Source organism: Gopherus flavomarginatus (genome assembly GCF_025201925.1).
Source record: "Gopherus flavomarginatus isolate rGopFla2 chromosome 13 unlocalized genomic scaffold, rGopFla2.mat.asm SUPER_13_unloc_3, whole genome shotgun sequence".
In the NCBI taxonomy this organism is placed as follows: Eukaryota; Metazoa; Chordata; order Testudines; family Testudinidae; genus Gopherus; species Gopherus flavomarginatus.
In genome coordinates, this window is record NW_026114611.1 from 3,505,603 (window position 1) to 3,531,468 (window position 25,866).

General features: G+C 51.5%; 1 long non-coding RNA gene and 4 other non-coding genes across 5 annotated transcripts in view; 4 read left to right on the forward strand and 1 right to left on the reverse strand.

Annotated features, from left to right (window-relative positions):
- Positions 1–25,866, forward strand: part of LOC127041583 (uncharacterized) — a 222,517-nt gene that overhangs the window by 46,473 nt on the left and 150,178 nt on the right. The window contains exon 2 of the long non-coding RNA XR_007771677.1: positions 17,240–17,320. This is a non-coding gene — a long non-coding RNA (uncharacterized LOC127041583). The remainder of the gene's footprint in view (positions 1–17,239; positions 17,321–25,866) is intronic.
- On the forward strand, positions 2,413–2,494 carry TRNAS-UGA (transfer RNA serine (anticodon UGA)). The gene has a single exon. It is a non-coding gene; the product is annotated as a tRNA-Ser (tRNA).
- Positions 3,411–3,483, forward strand: TRNAF-GAA (transfer RNA phenylalanine (anticodon GAA)). The gene has a single exon. It is a non-coding gene; the product is annotated as a tRNA-Phe (tRNA).
- TRNAS-AGA (transfer RNA serine (anticodon AGA)) lies at positions 15,112–15,193 on the forward strand. Its single transcript has one exon. It is a non-coding gene; the product is annotated as a tRNA-Ser (tRNA).
- Positions 21,467–21,548, reverse strand: TRNAR-CCU (transfer RNA arginine (anticodon CCU)). The gene has a single exon. It is a non-coding gene; the product is annotated as a tRNA-Arg (tRNA).

Genomic DNA, 25,866 nt, shown 5'->3' on the forward strand with positions numbered 1-25,866 from the left:
GGAGGGAGCTGCTTGTCCAAAATGACCAATGGTCTTTGTGACTGACCCCAGTGCTCGAAAAGGACGAGACTCCCCGGTTCTTGCAGCCCCAGGGATCACGAGGGGGAAGGTTGAGGGGGAGCAGATCATGCAATGAACTCCTGCCACTGTGTGTAGCTTACACTCCCTGCACCCCTGGGGGGGGGAGGAGGAGCTGCTCTGGCTGGGGCAGGGATTGGGAGAGACCAAACAAGTTGGTTAGTGAGAGGCTGCCTTGACCCCAGACTCACATCTGCTCACCGCTTGGTTCCAGGATGGCCAGGCTCCTGAGAATGTTCAGGAAGAAGGCTCTGCAGGTGGCCCCAGAGCCTGTGGGAAGCAGCTGCCATCTTCCCCAGGAGCGGAGCGGCCCAACCGTCCCCAATGGCGATGAAGGAGCTCTCGGCCGGGCCAGGAGGTGGAAGTGCCCAGCCTTCTGGAAGAGGAAACCTGCTCCTGGCGCAGGCACCGAGGTGGGAGAGGCACCATCAAGACCAAAATGGAGCTGGGCCAGGATGCAACTGGGCAGGCAGGACCCAGCCCAGGAGCAGAACCCGGCAAGGTGGTTCTGGGGCTTGTTGTGTGGGCAGCAGTGGCCCCAGGAGCCCAGCCCCGATTTCCAGCAGGAGGCATCGCCCTGCCCAGTCAGTGGGGACCTTCCAGCCTTCCCGGGGCAGGAGGTGGAGGATCCCTCTACCAGTCCCAGCAGCTCGGCCCGCTTCCTGTGGGACAACAGCAGCGCCTGGAACTTGGACAGCAGCGAGGCCGACGGGCGCTTCTGCTTTATTCCAGGTGAGGAGCCTGGCTGGGCTCGGAGGGGTAAGGAAGGGGCTGAGAACACCCCAGGCCCAGGCCCTCGAGCAGTGCTATGGGGGTGGGTCCCCAGCTCAGGTGCCTGGCCTGAGCCACTGAACCCCACTGACACTAGATGCTGCCACTTTAATCCTTGATGCGCTATTGGGTTGGGAGGTGTGTGTGGGAGGCATCTCCCAGGGAGTCCAGGATTGTGGGTGGAGGGGTCTCTTTGCTATGGACTCCTGAAGGAGTTGGAGGCTGATGACACTGAGGCTACTTGGAATCAAATACATTTGAGATACAAGCACATAGCCCATATTCATAACTTCAAAAACAAAAATGGTACACACATACAGCCAGCATAATTATAACCAGCAAATCATAACCTTGTCATAGACACCTCACACGACAACCTTTGCACAATATTTGCTGCACATATATAACAGTGGTGGCAACAATGATCCCTACGGTCCCTGTTCATATTAATAACATCACAGAAGGCTACAGAGAAGTGGGAGAGAGGTGTCTTCCAGCCGGCGTGTCTCGTCCGTTTCTCCCTTGCTGCTTGGGCTGAGGTGGGAAGGGAGCGAAACATGCCCGGCTGAAGGTTTTTTGCTCAGCCTTGAAGATTAAGCCCGACCCCCCGGCATGGCTAGGTCGGGGTTGTCCTGGGCTCTGGGGGCAGAAGGCTGAGCTGGGAGAAGGGGAAGATGAGGGGATTTTGTCTCTGATAGATAAGGGCTTTGTCAGGAGGAAGCTGTAGGTCACATGCTGGGGGTGTTAGTGAGATTTGAGCTGGGGTAGCAGCAGCAGGGAAGCAGTGTGTGTGTGTGGGGGGATTCACTTGGTAAAAGTGAAACTCCCAAGCCGCTCCCTTTGCTGGAGTAAAAGCCTCTCATTTATCTCCTCAACTCCCCTCCATGAAAATCTCCACCCCTCCCCTGGTGCTGAGAGACCCCCCTTACTCCCATGGAGATTTGTAATTGTTCTAACTCTTCCTTGGATTTGTCCAAATAGTTTTCCCAGAAAAATGATCAAGGACATTTCAAATGAGAAAAACAAATGAAACCAGAGAAACTCCCACCACACACAGTTTGGGTCTGAATTTTTCTACTGAAATTTGGAGATAATAAAACTCCTTCCTCTGTTGGCCAGAAACCAAAGCTAGACCTCCCCTGCTGTAGCTGTGACTTCTGCTACCAAACCACCTATGCGCTGTCTCCTCTTGTGAGACATTTCTCTGCACAATACGGCTGCTAATCCAGTTATTGACTCCAGGAAACATTTTCCTTAGCCTGGTTCCGTGTGTCACTGGTTTCTATAGCAAAGGTCAGTCCGTGGCCCTGTGGTCCAGACATCCTCATTCACATCAGGCTTCAAGTTGAGAATAATTTCCTATTCCCGCTCTGTGGGAGGGGAGACTTTTAAACGCGCTCTCTGTGTGTCCGCACATGGCTAAGCAAAGAGAACAAACCCAAATACCCCGCTGTGCTTTGGGAGCCAGGTTTGCGGTGGGAATTCTGTAGTTCAGATGACTTCACTCCTGGGGATTGTGATCCTTTACCAGTTTCTCTGGCATTGGGGCACCTTTATGCTTCAGCTGTGATGGCCGAGTGGTTAAGGTGTTGGAGTTGAAATCCAAGAGGGTTCCCCTGTACAGGTTCAAATCTTGTTCACAGCGAGGCCTGTGTTCTAGCCAGTATCTTATCGGGGCAATACCTCTGTACAACCCCCTGAGACACTCTCAAGTCTCTCCCCACCCCAAGTAAATCCTCTTCTGCTCCTTTCATAGAGATGCCTGGGACACCACCTCACACTGTGTCCCTGAGGGGTCAGGCAAACTCTCAGCGCCTGTAGCCTCTGCTACTCACCTAGTGCCCCATAGATCAGCCATAACCCTAGTTCTGCTCCTCCTCTAGTGTGTGAAAGGAGCCAAGTCAGTGACTCCATGGGATTTGTCCCGGACCCCTCTAGGGCCGGCCCTGAAGGGAAGCACTGACTATCACAGTGACAATACAACTGACCAGCATTGCAGGGAGACTGAGGGAGAACCGTACTCATCAGGTCTCTTCTCTCCCCTAAGGTGAGCCAGACACTGCTCTCTCCTGACTCTCACTCTAGCAGCTGGACACTAAGGAGCCATTTCCCCACAGGAAGTGCATTGAGTGCCGCTGGGGTGGGGGGGGTGGCGCTGCTGCTGGCTCTGGGGCTGGCAGGGGGGTGGATGTCTGCACAGACTCTCAGCTGCCAGACCAGAGGGGACACTTGGGACCTTACCAGACTGTCTCATTGAAGACGGGGGGTTGACAGACCAATACAGATGCTCTCCAGAGCACGGAGCAACATCTGCCCATGCAGCCAGGAAATGAGCATTTCTCACAGCCTGGAGCCAAGGGTGAGGTGGCAGCTACTGTTCCAGCTCCTGGGGGACAGGCCCTGTCAGCCAACAGACACTTCTTACTCACCACAGCTAAGGGCACCGGGTTCCTCCAGTGGGGGTGTGAAGCAGCCATTCTTTTCCTGTCCTTTTTGTGTGCGACTGCTGACAAAAACATCCCAGACAGAAAAGCAACAGGCCAAAATACTGTCATGCAACTGCCAAAGTAGCTCAGTTAGGAGAGTGTTAGACTGAAGATCTAAAGGTCCCTGGTTCAATCCTGGGCTTTGGCAGGCCCTGTCATTATGCTTTGTGCAGAGAGGGCTTGCCCTCTGGGAGCACAGCAGTGCCTGCACCCAAGGTGAGTTCCTGACCTTGGGACCTGCAGTAACAAAAGGGGCTTACTGCCCCTAGTTGGCCCATCTGACCTTTAATGATGAGAGTTGTCTTTCCCAACGTGGTGGGAAGAAAGTGAGGCAGGGCAGCCCTCAGGAATGGTGCCAGAGGGCTGCTAAGCAGGGTTTGGGGATGAATACTCCTCTGTGCAGCTGAGCAAGAGCAGTACCAGGGAAGGGGCATCTTTAAAAGTGACCCCACACACCTCTCCTCCTCTGGGCAGCTGTTGCTGACAGCTCCAAGGGAAGGCTTAAAAGCCACAGAGCAACTGAGGGCAGGACCATATCTAGGTGTGGCCTTCAGACAGGCACAAAAACACCCAGCCAGGATTCTTCCTGCCATGCCAAACACCCACTGAAGGTCACCAGCATGCAGGGTGGCTGCTGATGCTCTGTGGCCAACATCAGAAGATAGTAGGAAAGCAGGGCCAGGGCCAACCCCCATGGTGGAGCCTCTGACTGGTCCCACTCAAGGTATGCACTTTCACTGTGGGCCAGGAGATTTTACCCCAAGAGGCTTTTCCCAAGCTGGCCAGAAGCAGAGAAACACCCAGGCTCCCAAGATGCTATGTAGCAAGTACCCTCCAGCACAGGGACAGGTGCACACACTAGCCCAGGCAGCCGCCCACTTTCTTTGGCAAGTCAGGAAGGGCAAAAGTTAGACTGGAAGCACCTGGGGCTCCTGCCGCAGCCTTTGTGACACCCAACCCCCAACTCCTTCCCAGGGCTCTAGCTGAAGCCAGAGCATTGACCTGAGCAGCCAAGAAGAGGTTCCAGCCCTGAAGGGAGCAGGACATTCAGCACAATGGTAAAACTGCAGAAACTCAACCACCAAGGGACTCAAACCCTCAATCTTCTGATCCACGCTCAGGGGCCTTATCCATTAGGCCACATGGTAACATAAAAAAATACACTCCAAGCACTTCTTTAGAAAAGGCAGACACTGTGTTTCTCAGGTCATCTACTGAGGGGGGCTGAGACTCTCTGGGCACAAGAAGTAGAGTTCCCAGCAACACGTGAGACTTAATTCTATGGAGCCAGGTGCAGGGCTTTGGAAGGGAGGCTCAGGCATGGGGGGATTGGGGTGCAGCGGACGGACCGGCTGTCTAGGTGTGGAGATTTAGTCACACTGAGGCACAGAAGGGAGGAGGAGGAGTAATCCTGCTGACAGTCAGTGGCTGTGCAGAAAAAAAGGAGGGGTTCTGGGGACATTTTTTGCCTCTCTTTTGCCTACCTGCTTGCTCTTGCGGTGAATGGTGAAGATGATCTCAACTAGCTCAGTTAGTAGCACATCAAGTTCTTAGTCTGAGGATCCAGGGTTCAAGCCCCTGTCTAGGCACCCAGTTTTAAGTTGTCATGTATGCCAGGAGCCAAATGATTCCTGGTGCTTCTCCACCAGCCATGTGCAGATTCCCAGAATCCATGGCCATTTCCTGGAAAGGTTCCTTTTTTCTCAGGTATCAGGAGACAGGCCGCATCCACAGGAACAGGCCTAGAACATACAGTCTCTGGCTGGCAGGAAGTGCTGTGGGGCCAGGTACTGAGAAAGCTCAGAGGGAGAGCAGCAGAGATGAGGGGAAGAGAGACAGAGAAGCAGTTTTGAGGATTTCAATAACTCAGTCCTGGATTAGGGGTTGTATAAAAGTGGATGGGTAGGGTTCTGTGGCCTGCCTTGTGCAGGAGGTCAGACTAGATGATCATATTGGTCCCTTCTGACCTATGAGTCTATAATCAGGACAGTGTACAGGGGGTTCAGGTCCAGCTATTGTGGGGAACTTCCCTGGATTATACATGACCCTGGTGCAATTGGCCAGAGAAAGGATCTGAGTCCCCACCCCCTTAGCCAGAGGTCTGTCTGACCCCAAGGATGCTCTTTCTACTCTCATGTGTGGCAGAGTCCTCGTAACCCCAACAAGGCTGGGCCCAGGAATCCTGGAGGGTTTGACCTCTGTGGTGAGCTGGAGCCAGTTCCCAAAAACCGGTTGCTAAATTAGACCTCTGTGGAGAACCGGTTGTTAAAGGGCCAAGGGATGGGCAAAGAACTCCGGTCTGCAGGCTGGATCATCCTGTTGTTCTCAGGATTCCCAGCTGGGGAGGCTGAGGTTCCCCCGGCCCCTCCCCCATTTCCCACCAGCTGCAGTGTGACCAGCCACCGCCACCAGCTGGGCAGCTCAGCTGAGCTTCTGAGTCGTCCTGCTGCTTTGAGCTGCAGGCAAGGTAAGGGGAGGAGGCTGCAAGCTCCAGGGCTGCTGTGGGGGAGGCAATTTTCCCCAGCCCCTGCAGGGGCCCCTTGCCCCACAAGTATGTCTCCCCCCGCCCCGGCCCCTCCCCCGCTTCCCCCCCCTTAAATCAAAAATTTTTATAGGGAGCCGGTTGTTAAGATTTTGGCAGCTCATCACTGTTTGACCCCCAATCTTGTCATGATCACTTGAACAGGACTACAGTGTCTCCACTCTGGGCACTTCCCTGACCCACTCCTCATTGCATGTGCTTCAAGCAAACACCATTTATTACCCAGCAATCAATGTAAAACATAAGGAAAGATTAAAGGAAAACATGTTACCCTGTTCTGTGGTGCAGGGAGATCACAACCAGCGTCTCTGGAGGGTCAGGGCAGGTCACAGTCTCTCCCTCACATGTCCCAGGCCTCCTTCGCAGGCCCTGGCTGTGCTGCAGGGACACCATGGGCTGGACACTTGCTCTGGCAGTGGCCACATGCTCTAGGTGACAGGACCCTTGTTCCCAGTGTCAGCCCCCATGTAGGGGATCTCTTGATGGGTGGCAACTCCTTGCACTGGGCCATCTGCCAAGGGTCCCCCTCGCTCTCCCACACTGCTCACTGCACCCACCTCCAGCCCCAGTGCTGCTGTGGCTCTGCCTCCAGCTCCCTGGGCTGCTCCTCTGGCTCCGCTTGCTGCAGCTCTTCTCCTAGCACAGATCTGCTCCCTGGGCAGCTTCTATGGCTCGTGCTGCTGCGGCTCGGCTCCCAGCACAGATCTGCTCTGGTTCTCCCTGGCTGGTGCAGCTCTGCTCCCCGGCTCTTCTCGGGCTCCTGCTCTCTCCTTAGCTCCACCCCGCTCTGGCCCAGGCAGTTCCAGCTCACACAGAGGATGGGACACCCTGGCCTAGTGACGCCCTCATTACACTGTCTGGCCTGTCAGTCCGGCTAACTTGGAGATTTGGCCTCTCCCCATTGCCCCTGGGGACGGTCAGTCTCTGGGTCCTTGTTTCCCATTGGCCCTTCTCCCATCAGTTGAGACTGGGAACTAGCCAACCAAAACCCCACTAAGTTTTAGTAAGGGGCCAACAGTCCCTTACATGAGCCAGCCCCGTGAGGGTCACCACTGTGCGGAGAAAGCAGCTCAAGTTGGTCCCATGGTGTAATGGGCAACGCTCAGGACTCTGAGTCCCTCAATCTGAGTTCAAATCTTAGTGGGTCCTTGTGTTGGCTTGTGGTAAAGCCTTGGACTCACAGTGCTCAACTTCCTTGTTTCCAGCTGTACAAGAGCAGATCTTTCCCCTCCTGCTGGGTGACTTGCCCACTAGGGCTGCGTTGTGGTGGCCAAAATTGGTTGGGGCTCTAGAACTTGCTACCCTGGTTGCTGATGCCTGCAGTCCTGTGGTTTGACCTGGTGGTTGGGATTCTTGCTGCTTCACACGGGGCCCAAAAGTTTGGCCCTTGTGCTTCCTGCCACACTTTTCCTCTTGCCCACATGGTGCTTGAATAAAGGAGGGCCAGGGCCAGGCTTGATACTCAGGGCTAGGCAGGAGGGAGGAAGAGCCCCAGGCTGGAGCCTAGCACACCTCTCCTCCTCTGGGCACCTAGAGCAGAGGTGGCTGGTGCTGACAGCTCCAAGGAAAGGCTTAAAATCTACAGAGCAATTGAGGTCACGGCCAGAGGAGCGGAGGACCATGCCTATGCGTAGCCAGCAGACAGCCACAAAGACACCCGGCCAGCCTGCTCCCTGGCATGCCAAACCCACCTGAAGATGTGCTTAATCCCCTTGCTGATCAGGAGGAAAACCTGTCAAAGTCTGTGTGAGAGGAGAACCTCTTTTTTCCCTTCTACCTTTCATCTGTGAAAACAGCTGTGTGAAAGGTGGAAGGGATTTGGGGGCCCAGGAGGAAGCCCTTAGAGAAGCTGGACTTGGACATGGTGAGTGTTCAGAAAATGCACATTCATGAGTTTAGGGTAGATTGATGGGCAGAGGGTGATTGCAAGAAGGGCCAATCTCTCTGGTCCTCCAGGCCAGGGAAGAATGATGGGCCTGGAGTCTTGTTCTTCACATTCGTGGTGTGAGTACAGAAGGGGCTGGAGCTCCGACCAGGGAGGGCATTACTGGTGGGCTTTGTGCTCTGCAGCACTGATTACAGCTATATTAGTGTGTATGGTCCCCAGTTAAGACATGAATGGAAAGATCAATGGAAGGAGCTGGCTCCTTTCCTCTGGACTGTTTGGGGTTGGGGGAGTTTTAATTGTGTCAGCCGGCCTGAGGACTGCTGGTCCTGTTTTCCTGACTGTCAGAGGAAACGTTTTTACACTGAGCACTACCTGGCGCAGGTCTGTAGTGAGGTCGGCTTAGAGGAGCTCACACCAGCCCCAGAGGGGGTTCACCTTTCTGCCGGGACGGGCCAGGAGTCGCACTGACCGGATTTACGTGAAGGAGAGCACATTGACAGCCCAGTCAGGGTGGTGCCTATGGACTGTTCGAATCATGCCGCTCTCACCATGTGCTCAATGTGGACAATTCCCTGACCAGGGGCGGCTCTGTGTATTTTGCCTCCCCAAGTACGGCGGTCAGGCAGCCTTCGGCGGCATGACTGCGGGAGGTCCTCTGGTAACATGGATTCAGCGGCATGCCTGCGGGAGGTCCTCTGGTAATGCGGATTTGGCGGCATGCCTGCAGGAGGTCCTCTGGTAATGCAGATTCAGCAACATGCTTGCGGGAGATCCTCTGGTAACATGGATTCGGTGGCATGCCTGCGGGAGGTCTGCCAGTCCCACACCTTCGGCATACCCGCCGCCGAACTGCCACTGAATCCACGGGACTGGCAGAGCTCCTGCAGGCATGTCACCTAATCCGCATTACCAGAGGACCTCCTGCAGGCATGCTGCCAAAGGGAGCCTGACTGCCACCCTCACAGTGACCGGCAGGCCGTCTCCCGCAGCTTGCCATCCCAGGCATGCCCTTGCTGTGCTGGTGCCTGGAGCTGCCCCTGTCTCTGACCCAGGGCAGAGGATATTGGAAGCTGAACATCTACAGCTTGCAAGATAAAAGAGCAGGGGGGCGAGGCCTGGCGGTGTTGGCATAACAGGAAAGCATCAGAGGGTTCTATGGCAACCAGAGGGATTGATGGGAGTCAGTGAGGGAGGAGTTGGTGGCTTTGTTCCAGTGGTCAGGCAAACACCGCAACTTCAAAGAAACCAATGGTGCCAAGTCCTGCAGTGTCGCCTGTGGGATTTCCACAAAAGCATCCAGGCAGGGGAGCCAGTCAGCATGTGACTGTACGACTGGATCAAGTGACAGCTGCCCGAGTTCCAGGAGATGAGTCTGCAGCTGGCCGATATGAGCGGGAGCACCGAGTGAAGGGAGGGGCAGCTCCCCTAACATTTTTGCAGCCCGTAAGGAATGGAGACCAAGCAGGGGGATGTGGGGACTCAGGGCAGGACCTGAAGATCCCATAGTGCAGGACTACAGTCACTGGAGAAGGAGAGAGAGTCCTGTGAGAGGAAACTGCTGGTGGGAAGCAATAAGTGCAGCGTGCAAACCAGTCAGCCGAGAGACATAGGGGTCTAGAAAACAAAAGAGCAGTAGGTTCTATTGTGTAGTGGGCAGTACTCAGGGCTTTGAATCCTGGAATCTGAGTTCAAATCTCAGTGGGACCTCCTGGAGGTATTGTAGTTTGCTGCAAAGCCTTGGAGCTCAACGTGTATGGTTATCCTCTACCTGGGTGAACTTCAGTGAGGTTTTTTTCTCCTCCTCCTGGGTCACTGATGCCCATTGGAGATGGGTCTTTGGTCCAGCTGGCCACTATAGGGTGGGGTCCTAGAACTTAACAGTCTGGCTAGAGATTCCTGCAAGTTGACCTGATGGTTGGGTTTCCTGCTGCTTCATCTGATGTCCATAACTTTGGTCCCTGTAGCTGCAGCTCTTCCTCTTGCCCACATGGCATTTAAAGGAAGGAGTGCCAGGGCCAGGCTTCCCAGGCTGGAGCCCAGCACACCTCTCCTCCTCTGGACACCTAGAGCAGAAGCGGCTGGCGCTGACAGCTCCAAGGGAAGGCTTAAAAGCCACACAACAACCGAGGACAGGGCAAGAGGAGAGCAGGACCATGCCTATGTGTGGCCTTCAGACAGGCACAAAAGCACCCAGCCAGCCTGCTCCCTCCCATGCCAAACACCCACTGAAGACCACCCATAGACCAGCATGCAGGGTGGCTGCTGATGCTCTGTGGCCATTATCAAAGATGGTAGGAAAGCAGGGCCAGCCCCTCTGGTGGGGCCTCTTACTGTTCCCACTCAAGGGGCTCACTTTTGCAGTGGGGCAGGAGATTTTACCCCAAGAGGCTTTTTCCCAGTTGGTGAGAAGCAGAGAAACACCCAGGCTCCATGTAGCAAACCACCTCCAGCACAGGGACAGGTGCACATTTGGAAGAGGGAAACTGCTCTACACACTAGTCCGGGCAGCCGCCCATTTTCTTTGGCAAGTCAGGAAGGGCAAAGGCTAGACTGGAAGCACCTGGGACTTCTGCCCCAGCCTTTGTGACACACATCCCCCAACTCCTTCCTGGGGCTCTAGCTGAAGCCAGAGCATTGGCCTGAGCGGCCAAGAATAGATTCCAGCCCTGAAGGGAGCAGGACTTTCAGCACAACGGTGAAACTGCACAAGCACAAAAGGACTCCAACCCTCAATCGCCTGAACCACAGTCAGACGCCTTAGCCATTAAGCCATGTGGTCACACAAGAGAAGACCGTCCAGACACTTCTTTGGAAAAGGCAGACACTGATGCACCCAACGAAGTGGGGATTCACTCACGAAAGCTCATGCTCCAATACGTCTGTTAGTCTATAAGGTGCCACACGATTCTTTGCTGCTTATGCAGACACTATGTTTCTGCAGTCAGGTACTGAGGGGGGCTGAGACTCTCTGGGCGCAGGAAGTCGAGTTCCCAGTGAGATGTGAGACTTAATTCTCTGGAGCCAGGTGCAGGGCTTTGGCAGGGAGACTCAGGCATGGGAGATTGTGGTGCAGTGGACGGACCGGCTGTCTAGGTGCGGAGATTTAGTCTCACTGAGGAGGAGGAGGAATCCTGCCGATAGGCAGCGGCCAGGGTCGGTGCAACCACTAGGTGAACTAGTCGGCCACCTAGGGTGCCAAGTGGTTGGGGGAACCAAAAGGCGCACTCAGGGGAGGCAGTGCAGTGGTTGTGAGCTGGGGCAGGGGGCTGCGAGTGTGTGGAGAGAGGACTGCCCGCAGCAAGTAATGGCGGCAGGGGCGTGCAGGGGAACCACTTCCTGTCCCAGCTCACCTCTGCTCCATCTTCTCCCCTGAGCACGCTGCCCCCGCTCTAATTCTCCTCCCCTCCCAGGCTTGCCTCACTAAACAGCTGATTGGCACCGCAAGCCTGGGAGGCGGGAGAAGTGGAGCAGCACTGGTGTGCTCAGGGGAGAAGGCGGAGTGGAGGTGAACTGGGGTGGGGAGCTGATGCAGGAGGGACTGCCCGGCTCTTCCCCATGGCCCCCGTCCCTGCACTCACTGCATGGTAAGTGGAGTGACCCAGCCCCAGCCTGGTCCACTCCCCTGGTTCCCAGCCACACCGCCAGCAAGTGCTGTGGGGCAGTTCCCCCCTCCCCCCAAACTTGGGAGCCAAGGGAGGTCTATGGCTCTGGGTCTCTCATCCCTCCATCCCCTTCCCTGCCCCCAAAATCCTTCTTGGGCTCTGTGGGGCTGGGTCTCTCTCCCGGCCCCTGTGCTCCCCCCCTGCTCAGCATGTCCTGGGAGTGACTCAGTTTCCTTGGACCAACATTTCACCACTCCACATGTGTCTCTTCTGTCCCTCAGCTCCCTCCACCCCACCCCATTTCCCCTGCATCCCAGGCTGGGTCTCTGCCAACCCCCTCTTGCCTTCTCTTGACCCCTGCCCCTACGGGTCTATGGGGCTGGGTCTCTCCCTCCCCCCATCCCCACCCCCAATATCTCCCTGCCCTATGGGTCTATGGGGCTGGGTTTCTCCTTCCCCCATTCTCCTCCCATCCCCTCCTCCAATATCTCCCTGCCCCAGGCTGTGACATACTATAACGTGTGCTGGGGATGTGACGTGTGCTGGGGCCAGGGCTGGCTCCAGGGTTTTTGCCATCCCAAGCAGCAGGGAAAAAAAAAACACCCACGATCGCAATTGGCGGCAGCTCCACTGCATCGCCTTTTTCTTCCCCGGCAATTTGGTGGCAGATCCTTCCCTCCGAGAGGGACCAAGGGACCTACTGCCGAATTGCAGCTGAAGAGCCCGACATGCCACCTCATCCCCTTGGCTGCCCCGTGTGGCCTAATGGTTAAGGAATCCAATTGTGGATTAGAAGATTGAGCGTGTGAGTCCTTTGGTGGTTGTGTTTCTGCAATTTTCCTGTTGTGCTGAAAGTCCTACTCCCTTCAGGGCTGGAACCTCTTCTTAGCTGCTCCCTCATTACACTGCCTGGCCTGTCAGTGCAGCTAACTTGGAGCTTTGGCCTCTCCCCACTGTCCCTGGGGACTGCCAGTCTCAGGGTCTTGATTTCCCATTGATCCTTCCACCCTCTATTGGTGCTGGGAACTAGCCAACCAACCCACACACGCCCACTAAGTTTTAGTAAAGGGCCAAGAGCCTCCTTACACAAGCCAGCCTCATGAGGATCACCAATGTGCAGAGAAAGCACTATGAGCTGGTCCCATGGTGTAATGGGCAGCACTCGGGACTCTGAATCCTGCAATCTGAGTTGAAATCTCAGTGGGACCTTGTTTTGGCCTTGTGGTAAAGCCCCAGAGCTCAACTTCCTTGTCTCCAGCTGCATAAGAATGAATCTTTCCCCTCCTGCTGGGTGACTCACACCTCCTAGAGGCAGGTCTTTGGCTGGGATGGCCACAATGGGTGAGGGCTCTAGAACTTGCTACCCTGATGGTTGGGATTCTTGCTGATTCACCTGATGTTCACAAGCTTGGCCCTTTTGCTTCCTACCACACTTTTCCTCTGGCCCACATGGCACTTGAAGAAAGGAGTGCCAGGACAGGGATTAATAGTCAGGGCTCGGCAGGAGGGATGAAGAGTCCCAGGCTGGAGCCCCACACACCTTCCCTCCTCCGGGCACCTAAAGCAGAGGCAGCCCAGCTCTGTCCGCTGGATACCTCAGCAGAGTAGGTGAGTTCATGTAAATACAGTCTGGTCCCAAAGCCTCCTCCCAACCCTGGTCATCACTAGCTGTCAAGGGAGAGCTCATTCACACCTCGCTTACAAATCATCATTTGAAATTCTAAGGTTGGCCAACACTGCTGAAGCCAATGCACCGACATTGTCAGCAAACACAACAGCTGACAACACAACGTCCACACTACAGAGTAAAATCGAAATTAATAAAATCGATTTTATAAAACAGGTTTTACAAAATCGATTTTACGCGTCCACACTAGGGCACATTATGTTGGTGGTGTGCGTCCATGGTCCCAGGCGTCCATCGATTTCTGGAGCGTTGCACTGTGGGTACGTATCCCATAGTTCCTGCAGCGTTCCCTGACCCTTGGAATTATGGGTTACTACCCCAGTGCCTGATGGGGCAAAAATCACTGTCGTGGCTGGTTCTGGGTACAGCCTCACCCCCTCCCTTCCTGAAAGCAGCAGACAGCCATTTCATGCATTTTTTACTGGGTGAAGTGAGCAAACGCCATAGCACAGCAAGCATGGACCCTGCTCTAATCAGTACCGCGATCGTGGACTTTGTAAACAGTTCACGCATTCTCGTGCTGTCTATGCTGAACCATGAACTGCAAACGCAGGAGAGGAGGCGGCAGCTACGGCAGCGCGGCGACAAGAGTGATGAGGACCTGGACACTGATTTCACATTAAAAAACCCTTCCATCGTAGTGTCACCACCCATAAAATTGCTTCAGTCTTATAGGTTCCTAAGTGCACAACTAAACATCTCTTCAAATCCAAGGGAGTGGAGATCAGTCAATGTTCAGAGTCATCCCACAGAAAAAAACCACGTTGTCATACACACTGGCCCCACCATGTGGCCATCGCCTTTCCCTCCTCTCTGTTAAAAGTTTTAGTATTTTGCACAGAAACTTTCTTCCCTCAGGAGACACCTGGGAACCAGGGCTGCCAGCCAGAGAAACACCTTTAAGAGGAGGCGTCATCTGTCAAAAAATGATCTCCCTCTTTCAGTTCAGTGACACCCTGAAATGTTTCTTATCCCAGCAGAGCCGGAGGACTGAAAGCAGCTACATCAAGCCTCTGTGTAGCTGGCAGGAGTGAACACAAACACTCCCTTGTATCTGAAGAGATGTTTAGTTTTACCCTTGGCAAACTACAAGGCTAAAGGGAAAAGTGATGGTGGTGTCAGATATAAAGAGTGAAACATGAAACAATCATCATAGTTATGCCCATAGCAACTGTAAATATTACTAAATTCCTCTTATTATCATCAGTGTATTATTTTCTCTGTCATCTAGACATTGACTAGATCTTGACCAAGAAATTTGGATCTTGACAAAATAATCAACTACCCCTTGTTAAGGTAGTGGACTTGACACCCACTCGGGTGTCTCCACGCAGGTTCAAGTACTAACAACAGTGGCACCTTACAGCCATAGCTTTTAATCAGGGCAATACATTGATACAAATTCCTTTTAAATCATTTCTCAGCCAGAGTCCATCGCCCACATTCCTTAAGGCACTGGGCCACCATGTGGACGTTTCATTTCCCTCCTCAATTTCACACAGAGGCACAATTTCCTTTGCACAGATCCAATAACAGTAAAACCTCCCTGTGTCTCTTGTCTGAGCCAGGGCATTCGATTGCAGTGAACCCTTCTCTCCTGCAATGGCAATGGTCAGACAGAGGGGACATGGTCACCTGCATCCCTGCCAGGGAGATATTGGCTCGGCTCTTTCTTTCTGCTGCTGCTGTTAGTCCATGAAACATCAGGGATGGAATGCAAGGCTGAGCTCACACACCAATCCCCTGAAACATTTCAGTGCCCCAGAGAAATCCTGCCCCCGGCTATTGGAATGATATGGTGGAGATTCGAATAGGAAAGGGACTGTCTGAATTGTCAGTGTGGGGAATGAACAACAATCTATAGCAATGTCGTTAGCCACAAACACACTAATCATGTTCCAGCTGGAAGGGAAATGGGCAGGAACTCTTGCTGTTCACCATGGACACACTTACACTAATGCACAGCCATGAGTGTGCTGGGGGAGTTGGTCTGAGCCATCTGAAGTGACTATTCTGTGAGAACAGAATCATTGTGTAAGGCAGCACCTGTCTATCAAGTACTTGTGGCTGAGTGGTTAAGGTGGTGGACTAGAAATCCATTGGGGTCTCCCCATGCAGGTTCGAATCCTGTCAACTACGGAAGTATTAGTTTATTGTCATTGCTGCTGTCTTCGTGCCTGAGCATCCATAGAGCCAGAACTCGTCACCCTCTGAAGCTGGCTATTCTTAAAATACTGCTGTAGCCCTGTGGAGTAGACAGTTGCTACAGGGGCCAGAAGGGTTTTCCATCCCTGTAATAGCTGCATTGGCAAAACAATCTTTCCTTTCATTTAGCACTATCTAACCATGGCTTAGGTCAGCTTTATTATACTGGCTCTGGGGGGTTTCACACTCTGAAAGACGTACTTGTTAGAGGGTTTATCCCATCACCTTCCCATTCCCTGGTCCTTCTCACGTGACCAGAGAGCAGCAATGCATGAAGCTCAAAGGTGCAAACAATTCAATGTTTATTAGGGTAAACTTCCAGCAAGCAATGATTCCAATTTCCTTCCTCAGTATCCCCCTTCCCAGCACTGACACCACAGAGGCTTGCCTGTGACCCCATTCCCCTTCCCTGTCCCTATTCCCCCCCTTAGCAAAACATAATTCCAATTCCCCTACCCCAATTCCCATTCGCATTCCCCCCCTTACTTCCTGATTGACTGCAGACTATATAGTAAAACTTGAGTTCTGCTTAGCTCTATCTTAACCAATCATTTTACTGACTAATCCTAACATATTGTAATATGATTCTCTAACCAATTATACCCCACCACCTTAACTGGTTTACACAAAACAAATTAATTATACAGCAGACAGAAACAGTTACAGAACCAGACAGAGATTATACAGACAAGCAATAGGAAAGTGGGGGCTACAATGACAGAACAACAAAGAAATGAGGATTTCACACCCCAGCTGTTGGTAAGCGAGTTGTTCCCAGACAGGATGCTATCATAGTAGAGGTTGTGGGTGCTGGTTGCTTAACTGGCTGGTGCACAGGGCAGGATTTTGAGGTTCACCATTACTCTCTTAGAATGCCAGCACCCATCTTTTGTTCACTTAAAAAGTGAACAGGGAGATTCCAAGACCGCAGAACTCATGGAGCTCTAGGAAACGTGTAACTTTAGGTCTGGGTGAGTGTGTCTAAAAATCAGCTGTGCTGTAGAAGGTCTCTAGGAGTTGAAAGAGATGTGCCATCTTGACCTCCCTAAAGAGTTCATCAACTATTAATGAAAACTAGGGTTGATAAGTCACATTCTTTGTAGCATCAGGATGGTAGACTGGTCTAAAGTGCTAGTTATAAGTATCTTCTTTTCCAATCCATTGGGTGTTCTGGTCTCTGCATGGAGACATGGTTTCAAATCCCACTCCTGACATGACCATTTAATTCTATCTGCAGAAAATGGCCTCACTTTAATCTCCTTTGCAACAATAGAATACCATTTGCTTAGCTTTTCTCTTCCAGTAGTTGTGAGAGAAGTTCCAAACCAGGGGGAAACAGTGCCTGTTCTCTCGACCCATCAATTTTTGTCTTCCTTCATTCCAAGCCATTTCCTCAGATACATCCATATTTCCCACACTTTTATGAAACTTTAGAGTCATCATTTAATTGCCACACAACTGTACTTATGAAGTAAAGTGAAACACAATATTTTTTGGATATTCTTGCAGAAGAGTTTTGTTTTCTGACCTGGAATTGAACAGGGGCTACCAGAGGGGGACAATGCTACTCCCTTTTCTTTGCTCATCCAAAAAACATAAGTTTGTGGTGCCCTTTGTTTCTTTGTTTTTCAAACACCTGCCAGGGACAGCCTAGGGAGACTTGGTCCTGACTCTCAGAGTCCCTCCCTGCCCTACCTTTCTATATGATTCTGTTGTGTGGGTTTGCGCTGTGTCATTGTTCCACGCTGAGCTGTTTTGCACAGTGTCACTTTGCACTCTGATGCATTGTTTCGTGTTGTATGGTTTTGCACTGGCTTGTGTTGCACTGGTTTGAGCTGAGCTCTTTTGCAGTGCGTCATTTTGCCTCGTGGGGCGTTCATTTGCATGGTGCTGAATTGTCGGGCTTTGCACCCCTACTTGTTGTCACTTTGTGCTGTGTAATGTCAGTTCACGCTGAATTGTTAGATGTTAGATTGGGAGGTTTCCACTTTTGTTGTTGTTTATATTGTATTGCGATGGCATCGAATTATAGAGCTGTACGGCTGCAAGGGCCCTGGAGAGGTCAGGAAATCCAGCCCTCACTGCTGAAGCAGAGCCAAGCAGAGACGATCCATTGGGGGCATGTGGGATCAAGTGCCCACAGCAGTCGGTCCAGGCAGGGAGCAGAAGGAGGGAACCAGAGCCAGAGCAGGTTGTCTATGGGACCAAGTATATGCAGAGTATCCTTGACAGAGGTTTGTTCAACCTGTTCTTAAAAGCCTCCTAGGGTGGAGACTCCACAGACACCCTTGGGAGCCTATTCCAGAGCTTAACTACCCTCAGAATTAGAAAGCTGTTCCCAATATCTAACGTGAATCTCTCTGGCTGCAGATTAAGCCCATTACTTCTTGTCCTACCATCAGTGGACATGGAGACCAAACGATCATTGTCCTATTTATAAAGACCAAACTTTTCCTTCTGTAATCATCCGCTAACTGGTTATTATCCCCTCTTCTTGCCTGGGGTACAATGGAAGAGGAGAAAATACTCTCTTAACAGAGGATGCAAATGTCAGTTTGTTCTCTCTTCATGTTCTAGTGAAGCTCAGAGAGAAGAAGAAACATGACCTGCCAAAGAGCATAGAGAGTTTGTTTCAGCTGGATCTGTGACTATTAGAAGAAGAGTGACACCTAAGGGCTGTTGCTACCACCCACCATGGGGCTTGAATTTATGATGGTGGGATTAAGAGCATCATGCTCTACCAACAGAGCTAGCTAGATTTAAAGTCAGTCAACTGCCCAATCGCCGTGTAGAAGGTGCCCTATAAGAACGGCCATACCGGGTCAGACCAAAGGTCCATCTAGCCCAGTATCTGTTTACCAACAGTGGTCAATGCCGGGTGCCCCAGAGGGAGTGAAGCTAATAGGCAGTGATCAAGTGATCTCTCTCCTGCCATCCATCTCCATCCTCTGATGAACAGAGGCTAGGGACACCATTTTTTACCCTTCCTGGCTAATAGCCATTTATGGACCTAGCTACCATGAATTTATCCAGTTCCCTTTTAAACATTGTTATAGTCCCAGCCTTCACAACCTCCTCAGGTAAGGAGTTCCACAAGTTGACTGTGCACTGTGTGAAGAACTTCCTTTTATTTGTTTTAAACCTGCTACCTATTAATTTAATTTGGTGGCCCCCTAGGTCTCATATTATGGGATCAAGTAAATAACTTTTCCTTATTCACTTTCTCCACACCACTCGTGATTTTATATACCTTTATCATATTCCCTCTTAGTCTTCTCTTTTCCAAGCTGAAAATTTCTAGTCTCTTTAATCTCTCCTCATATGGGACCCATTGCAAACCCCTAATCATTTAGTTGCCCTTCTCTGAACCTTTTCTAATGCCAGTATATCTTTTTTGAAAAGAGGAGACCACATTTGTACACAGTATTCAAGATGTGGGTGTACCATGGATTTATATAAAGGCAGTAAGATATTCTCTATCTTAGTCTCCTTTTTTTAATGATTCCTAACATCCTGTTTGCCCTTTTGACTGCTGCTGCACTCTGCATGGTAGTCTTCAGAGAACTATCCATGATGACTCCAAGATCTCTTTCCTGATTATTTGTAGCTAAATTAGCCTCCATCATATTGTATGTATAGTTGAGGGTATTTTTTCCAGTGTGCATTACTTGACATTTATCCACATTAAATTTAATTTGCCATTTTGTTGCCCAATCACAGTTTTGTGAGACCTCTCTGAAGTTCTTCACTGTCTGCTTTGGTCTTAACTATCTTGAGCAGTTTAGTATCATCTGCAAACTTTGCCACGTCCCTGTTTACCCCTTTCTCCGGATCATTTATGAATAAGTTGAATAGGATTGGTCCTAGGACTGACCATTGGGGAACACCACTAGTTACCCCTCTCCATTCTGAACACACCAATGGGCGAACCTGGAGAGAGAGGTGGCAGCCCTTCGATAGGTCAGCTGGTAGAGCAAATGACTGGAGCCAGCACTCAGGAAGTCATCCTGATGTCGCCCTTCTGACTCCAGCTTGAAGGAGAGCTTCTTTTTCTTCCCCTTGCTGACAAAGAGCAAGAGAAGAAAGAAAGGTCAGGTACTTCCAATACTGGGCTCTGGGCCCCCTCAAAGCTGCAAGGGAGTTTAGCAAGCAAAAAAGGTAAAACCGCAATGAAGTATTACCCTGGACTCAATGGCATTTCTCCATTGGTCTGTCTGCTTTGGGGCAGGGACAATAACACGTTCTGCTGCATTCGTTATTTCAAAGGGCGGTTTAGGATTTTCATTCTCATACACTGTGCACAAAGCAGGACTTAACACTCAGTGTAACCTAAATGAGCAGCCCACAGATTCTGGCAGCCACAAAGAGCATTTGGTGTGAGAGCCCAGACCTGCCCCTGCCCCAGCTCCAGCTCCAGCCTCAGGGGCGGAGGGTCATCCACGACCTACCAGCTGCTAACTCCTAAACTTTCAGTAACTCTATTATCAGTGCCTGGAGTGTAATTTAAACCATAAGAAAAACTACACTGGGCTAGACCAAAGGACCATCTAGCTCTGAATCTTGTCTTCTGACAGCAGCCAAGAGCAGGTGCCCCAAAAGCCACTCAACAAGGCACCACTGAGGGTTATTATCCCTGCCCCAAAAGCAGACAGACCAATGGAGAACTGCCATGACTCCAGGGTAATACTTCCCTGCGGTTTTACCATTTCCACTTGCTAAACTCCCTCCCAACCTTCTGGGCTCCTAGAGCAGGGTACTGAGCCTGAGCTGAGACACGTACACTGCAACTTTACAGCCCAAGCCACATTACCCTGATTACTCCAACACAGGCCTGCCCTGGGTGTTTCATTGCACTGGAGATGTACCCTAACATTATGTCTACACTCTGATTAACACACCCATGGCAGTTCTCTCAAAGCTCAGGTCAGCTGACTCAGGTTTATGGGGCTGGGACTGCAAGACTATAAAATGACAGTGCAGACATATGGACTTGAGCCCAACCTCTGAGACCCCACGAGGGGTGAGGGTTTCTGAACCCAGGCTTCAGTGTGAACACAAATATCTGCACCACAGTTTTTATCCTCTCAGCCTTAGCATAATGAGCCCAAGTCAGATGACCCAGGCCAGCCATCCTGCCATCTTTATCCCGGGAGAGATGGACTCTAAGGGTACGCTCCCATTGCAATGTAAGCCCAGGAATGACAAGCTGTGCTAAAAGCAGCATCCTGCAAGCCCCATATTCACCACCCTCATATAGTGATGATACGTTTTGAACAAAGTCTGCCTGGTGAGGGATCATTTTAAAAATCTTGAAGTGTTCATTTGTTGAACATTAATGTCTTCTTGCATTCTATGGGCTCACAATAGTTTGGGAAATTATGAAGTTTGCTCTGTGTGCATTACAGAAATATGTTATGAGGTTGGGAAATGCCCACCACCAGCCTTTCAGGTGAAAAATGGAGGAGCCAGACTCTCTGCTGGCCCATTGAAGGTATCCACACTCCCAAGGACTATTCCAGGAACCGTGTAAAATGCAGACTTCTCCGAGATAGCACAGAGACAATGGACAGTGCTTGAGTCATGTCGTAGCAAAGGTACTTTCTAGCAAGTTGGAAGAAACTATGAAAGGGAAGTAGAGACATTATGAATTGGCCTCTCTCCCCCACAACTCAACAGCTGGAAACACATCTGGAGGACAAAGACTGAAATGAGATAAATCAGAAGAGAATAACAATAATACATTCAAATCAAAGTCCTCAAACAGACTGGTATTGGTTTTTCAGCAGAAAATTTTCAGTTTGGGGAATTTTCTTTTCCCAGTCAGACCTTGCCAAGGGAAGCAGGGAGAAAATGTTTGAGTTGCCTTCTTCAGGACAGCTTGCCCTAGACATTCTAGCTGTGGGTCACTGTCATGGCCTTGCTGAGAAATGGGATATTTTTATAATTTGAGGAGGTCCCAGGGTGTTTGGGGGAGATTATGAGGATGCTACCTTTTGAGATAAAAACTAATAAATACAGAACTAGAGAATTTCTTTTTTGAGAAATCTGAGATTTAGACATTTTATTTAAAGCTGGGGAGGGGGAGGAGAGAGGGTGGTCTGAGTTTCTGAGAAGGTTTTTGTTTGCAAGAAGCATTATTGTTTGATCTGTCATTGTACCAAAGGGGAAATGGTTGTCTGTAAATGCGGGGTGAAGACTAAAAGCATCCAATGAGGATGGGATTCAAACCCATGCATGCAGAGCATAATGGAACAGGAGTCCATCACCTTAACCTCTCAGCCACCTCATCTGACATGCTAAAAAAGGGACAGTAGGAGAAATCTAAGGCCGGCACTGCTAGGGACACTAAGGAGTTTTTAAATACTAAGCAGAAGCAGGGGCTGAATGAGCTCCCTCCTCACATCTAGCGAGCAGCTGTGGGAGAGACTTCAGGAACAGACTGTGTTTGCATAGACACACCTACTCTGCCTAGCTATGCAGCATGATGGGGCCGTTTCCCCAAAATGACCAGTTGTGGCAGGTTACAAATCACTTTAGCACTGAGTGATATTAAATGTTATTATCCTTCCTGTATGAGTGAAGGGCAGCAGAACATACCTAGTCGGTCCTGATGGAGGGATAGGTGGGTGAGGAATAGCTTTTATTGGACTGTATAGAAGTGATTGAGGACATCACCCTAAACCAGTGGTCCCCAAACATTACACACTGTGCCCTCTTATCCATGTCTGTGGCCCCTCAGAAGCCACAGTCGAAAACCGGGGCTGGGAGTGAGGCTGTTGCTTGCTGTGGAGAGGGGTGCAGACAAGGGTGAAGGGGGTCAAGGCTCATCTGCGAGCCAGAGGCCAAGGCTGTGGGTGGGGTTGAGGAAACACTGGGACAGAGTAGGGCGCAGTGCTGCTTCCTTCATGGGGGCTGGCTCGGGCCCTGAGGTGCCCCCATGACTGTTCCTCTGTGTCCCCCTAGGAGTCATGCCCCACATTTTGGGGAGCACTGAAGTCTACTCGCTAATCAGGGGTTAGTGATGCCAAAGGCCAGGGAAAGGGAGAACAAGTGCAGGGGCCCCAGCACCAGAACCATGCCCCCTTCACTTCTGTCTGTGGATCTGCCCCCTTCTGCCCCTTCCATTCATGGCCCCATCCACTATGTCACCTCTGTTCCACCCCTTCCCCCACTGGCCCCACCCTATCACTCCTTTACCCCTGCAACCACTGTGGCCCCGAGACCAGAGAAGCTCTATGCCCCTGCTGCAGCTCCCGGGCCGTAGCAGGGAGTGGGAGCTCCTTCAGCCCTGGGGCTGACATGGGGCAGACTTTTCCAGGGGGGCCCAATTTGGCCAGGGCCCCTAGTCATAGGCCCCACTGCCCCCTTGGCGACGCAAGGTTTGGGGACGCTGAGCCCCACCCCCGAGCCTCCATTACGAGCTGCCCAGGCTACTACTGCTCAGTGTGTGGCCAGTCTCCCTGTGTTCTCTGCTGTTCGTGCTGGGGAGCCTGGCCGGCCTTAGGGATGGGGCCCCTCGGCAGCCACCCAGGGCTCCAAGAGGTCAAAGGGCACTATGTGCCAGTGCAAAGGTGCTCACTGCTCTCCCCTGCCCCAGTGCTCCCCCGTGGCCCCATAGAGGGTTTTGGGGAGCGAGGAGCAACACTATGTGCTCCATGCTTCCTGGTCACTTTCCCCACTTGGGCTGTGCTGTGAGGGGAGCATCAGAAGCTGCTGCTCTCTGCCCTCCCCTTATGCAGCCTGGCTGAGGAAAGTGACCTGGATGCAGGGAGCTCGGATGATGTCGCTTCTCGCCCCCACAACCCCTAGGGGTGCCCGGACGAGCAGCGTTCCAGGGAGGAGCTGGCAGCAATGCCAGCTGCTCCATGCACACAGGTCAGTTTCCCCTGTGGGTGCAGGAGGGGGTGCAGGGGTTAGGGGTGAAAGGGGTGCAGGAGAGGGGCAATGGCTGGTGGCACAGGAGGGAAGTGTGGGAGTTAAGGGCAAAGGGGACACAGCGTAGGGGTTAGGGCACAGGAGGGGGCAAGAGTTGGGGTGAAGGAGGCGCAAGGGTTGGGAGTGCAGAGCTAGTGGTAAAGGGGGAGGTCGATCGTCCAGGGGTGATGGGGAAGTGCCTAAGTACACGTTTTGCCCAGGGCAGCAGTTCCCCTAAAGCTGGTCCTTGATAACATTTCTTGCTGGGAGGGAGAGCGTAGAAAAGGAAGGAGTCCTAGCAGCTCTTCTGGGAGCACAGGTGAAGAATGACTCCCCTTTCTCTAGATTCTCCCTGTGGGGCTCTGGGGCAAACAGAGCCGCATAGCTTCCACCGCTTTCTCCAGATTGTCTGTGCTGGGCTCCTGTGGAAGTTACAAAAGGCAACAATTACCTGACGTTTCTCAGCCACCATGGACAGAGCCGCACAGCTTCATCTGTAAACTCTACAGGTTCAAATCAAGTCTCTGAAGTCCATCCACAGCTGGGACGGGTCATTCAGTCCTTTGTAGAGAGCATCAGTTTGTAGCAAAGTCCCTCCAGAGGTTCTAAGGGCTGGAGAAATATGCCTTCTAGTGAGCTATTTAAAGAGCTCCACCTGTTTAGCTTATCAAAAGAAGATTGAAAGGTGACTTCATTGAAGTTCCTTAATGGAGAGAAAATATTGGCTCTTAAAGGGCTCTTTAATCTAGCAGAGAAAAGCATAACAAGACCCAATGGCTGGAAGGTGAAAAGAGACAAATTCATTTTACACTTAAGGGACAAATAATCAACAGCGAGGCTGATTCATCATAGAAACAAGCTACCAAGGAAAGTGGTGGATTTGTCATCTCCTGATGTCATTCAATGAAGACTAGATGCCTTTCTGGAATGTGTTTGCCCCCAAAGTAGCTATTGTGTCATACAGGAGGCCTGTGATATGCAGGAGGTCAGATTAGATGCTCCAATGGTCTCTTCTGGCCATTAAGTCGACTAATTTCTGAAAAACTGAGTGTAGCATTGGGAGCAGCATCTGATGTTTTACTGTCTAGCCGGCTTGCTGCATAGAACAAAGGCTCTTTGAGTGGGGTGATCCACAGGGAGTAGCTCAAACCTCCAAAGTGCCAGGCCAGGAGAAGGACATTAGCACAGCAAGGGAGGGATGTGGCAGTGACATCACAAAGGCCTTTTGCAGGACCTCTGACTATTGGTCAAAGGTGGTGGGGAGGTGGTGACCTCACAGAGAGATGCTGACATCAGACTGGCAGGACAGGAGCGAGGGGCCAGGGAAACCTCAGAGACCCCTGTGGCTTTGCTTCAGCAAGTCTCCTTCTCGAGGTTTCTCTTTGAGGACTGAGAGAGTATTTGGGTTCACGTATGTGAGCGCCAGGAGGAACCTCTTTCGAGTTTTCTCCTTCCTTTTTCCTGTTTTTACTAGAAAACAGCCATCCCTGTTTGGAAGGTAAGAGCCTCCTCAAGCGAAAGGGTGTCCTGGGCGTGTCACAGTTCGGATGCCAGTGGCTCCCCCACACTGTAAGGAAGCTCCCGCCGTCTGCTCTGTGTTCGCGGTGCTGGAGAGAGCAGCAATCCACGGCAGTGATTTGCTCCTGGCTGCCAGAGCAGAGCAGCAGGCTCAGCTGTCAGAACTTCCCAGACCAATGAAAGGGGAGGGGCTCATAGCTCTGTAGCAGGAATGCAGGGCAGGCGAGTTCACGGCGAGCATTGTGGGATACTGGAGGAGTCCAGTTATGGTGATATAATGAACAGCAGCGTCTACTCTGTCACTTTAAGTTTGCTGCAAAAAGCTCTAGACCTCCCATCGAAGTTGTTTTATTTTGTCAGCAAAACAGGGCAGTTTTGTCGCCAGACGTGGCATTGCAGTTTGTACACCAGCCACAAGCTGCCGACTGAGGTAGCCTTGTGTGTTTTTTACACACCTGAGCAATATAATTCTGCTGAAACAACTTTGTAGTGCAGACCTGGCCAAAGATTCACTCACACACAACTTGTAAGGAAAACGTCACCTGCTCCTCTGCTTTGCAGAATCCAAACACAAACAAAGCTTGTCATGCCCCGGTGGCGATGGCAGGGAGTCAGGTGTGGGCAGACAGTGCATTTTAGCCACCCACAGGCACAATGGCTTAGCTGGCTAAAGCATATGTTTTGTAAACAGGAGATCCTGGGTTCAACTCCCAGTGGTGCCTTGTTGACTGGTTGTTGGGGCACCTGTTTTTGGCTACTGTTAGAAGACAGGATTCAGAGCTAGATGGGCCTTTGGTCTAGCCCAGTGTGGTTTTTCTTATGGTTTAAATAACACTCACAGGCACTGATAATAGAGTTACTGAAAGTTTGGGAATTAGGAGCAGGTAGGTCAGTGGTCCAGTCCCCACACAGATGACACTCTCCCTCTGGGACAGGGGCAGGTCTGAGCTCTCACCCAAATGCTCATTACGGCTGCCAGAATCTGTGAGCAGCTTGTTTAGTTTACGCCCAAAGTTGAGTCCTGCTTTGTGCATCGTGTGTGAGAATGAAAATCCTAAATTGCCTTTTGAAATAACGAATGCAGCAGGATGTGTTATTGTCCCTACCCCAAAACAGACAGACCAATGGAGACATGCCGTCGTGTCCAAGGTAATACTCCACTGCCATTTTACCTT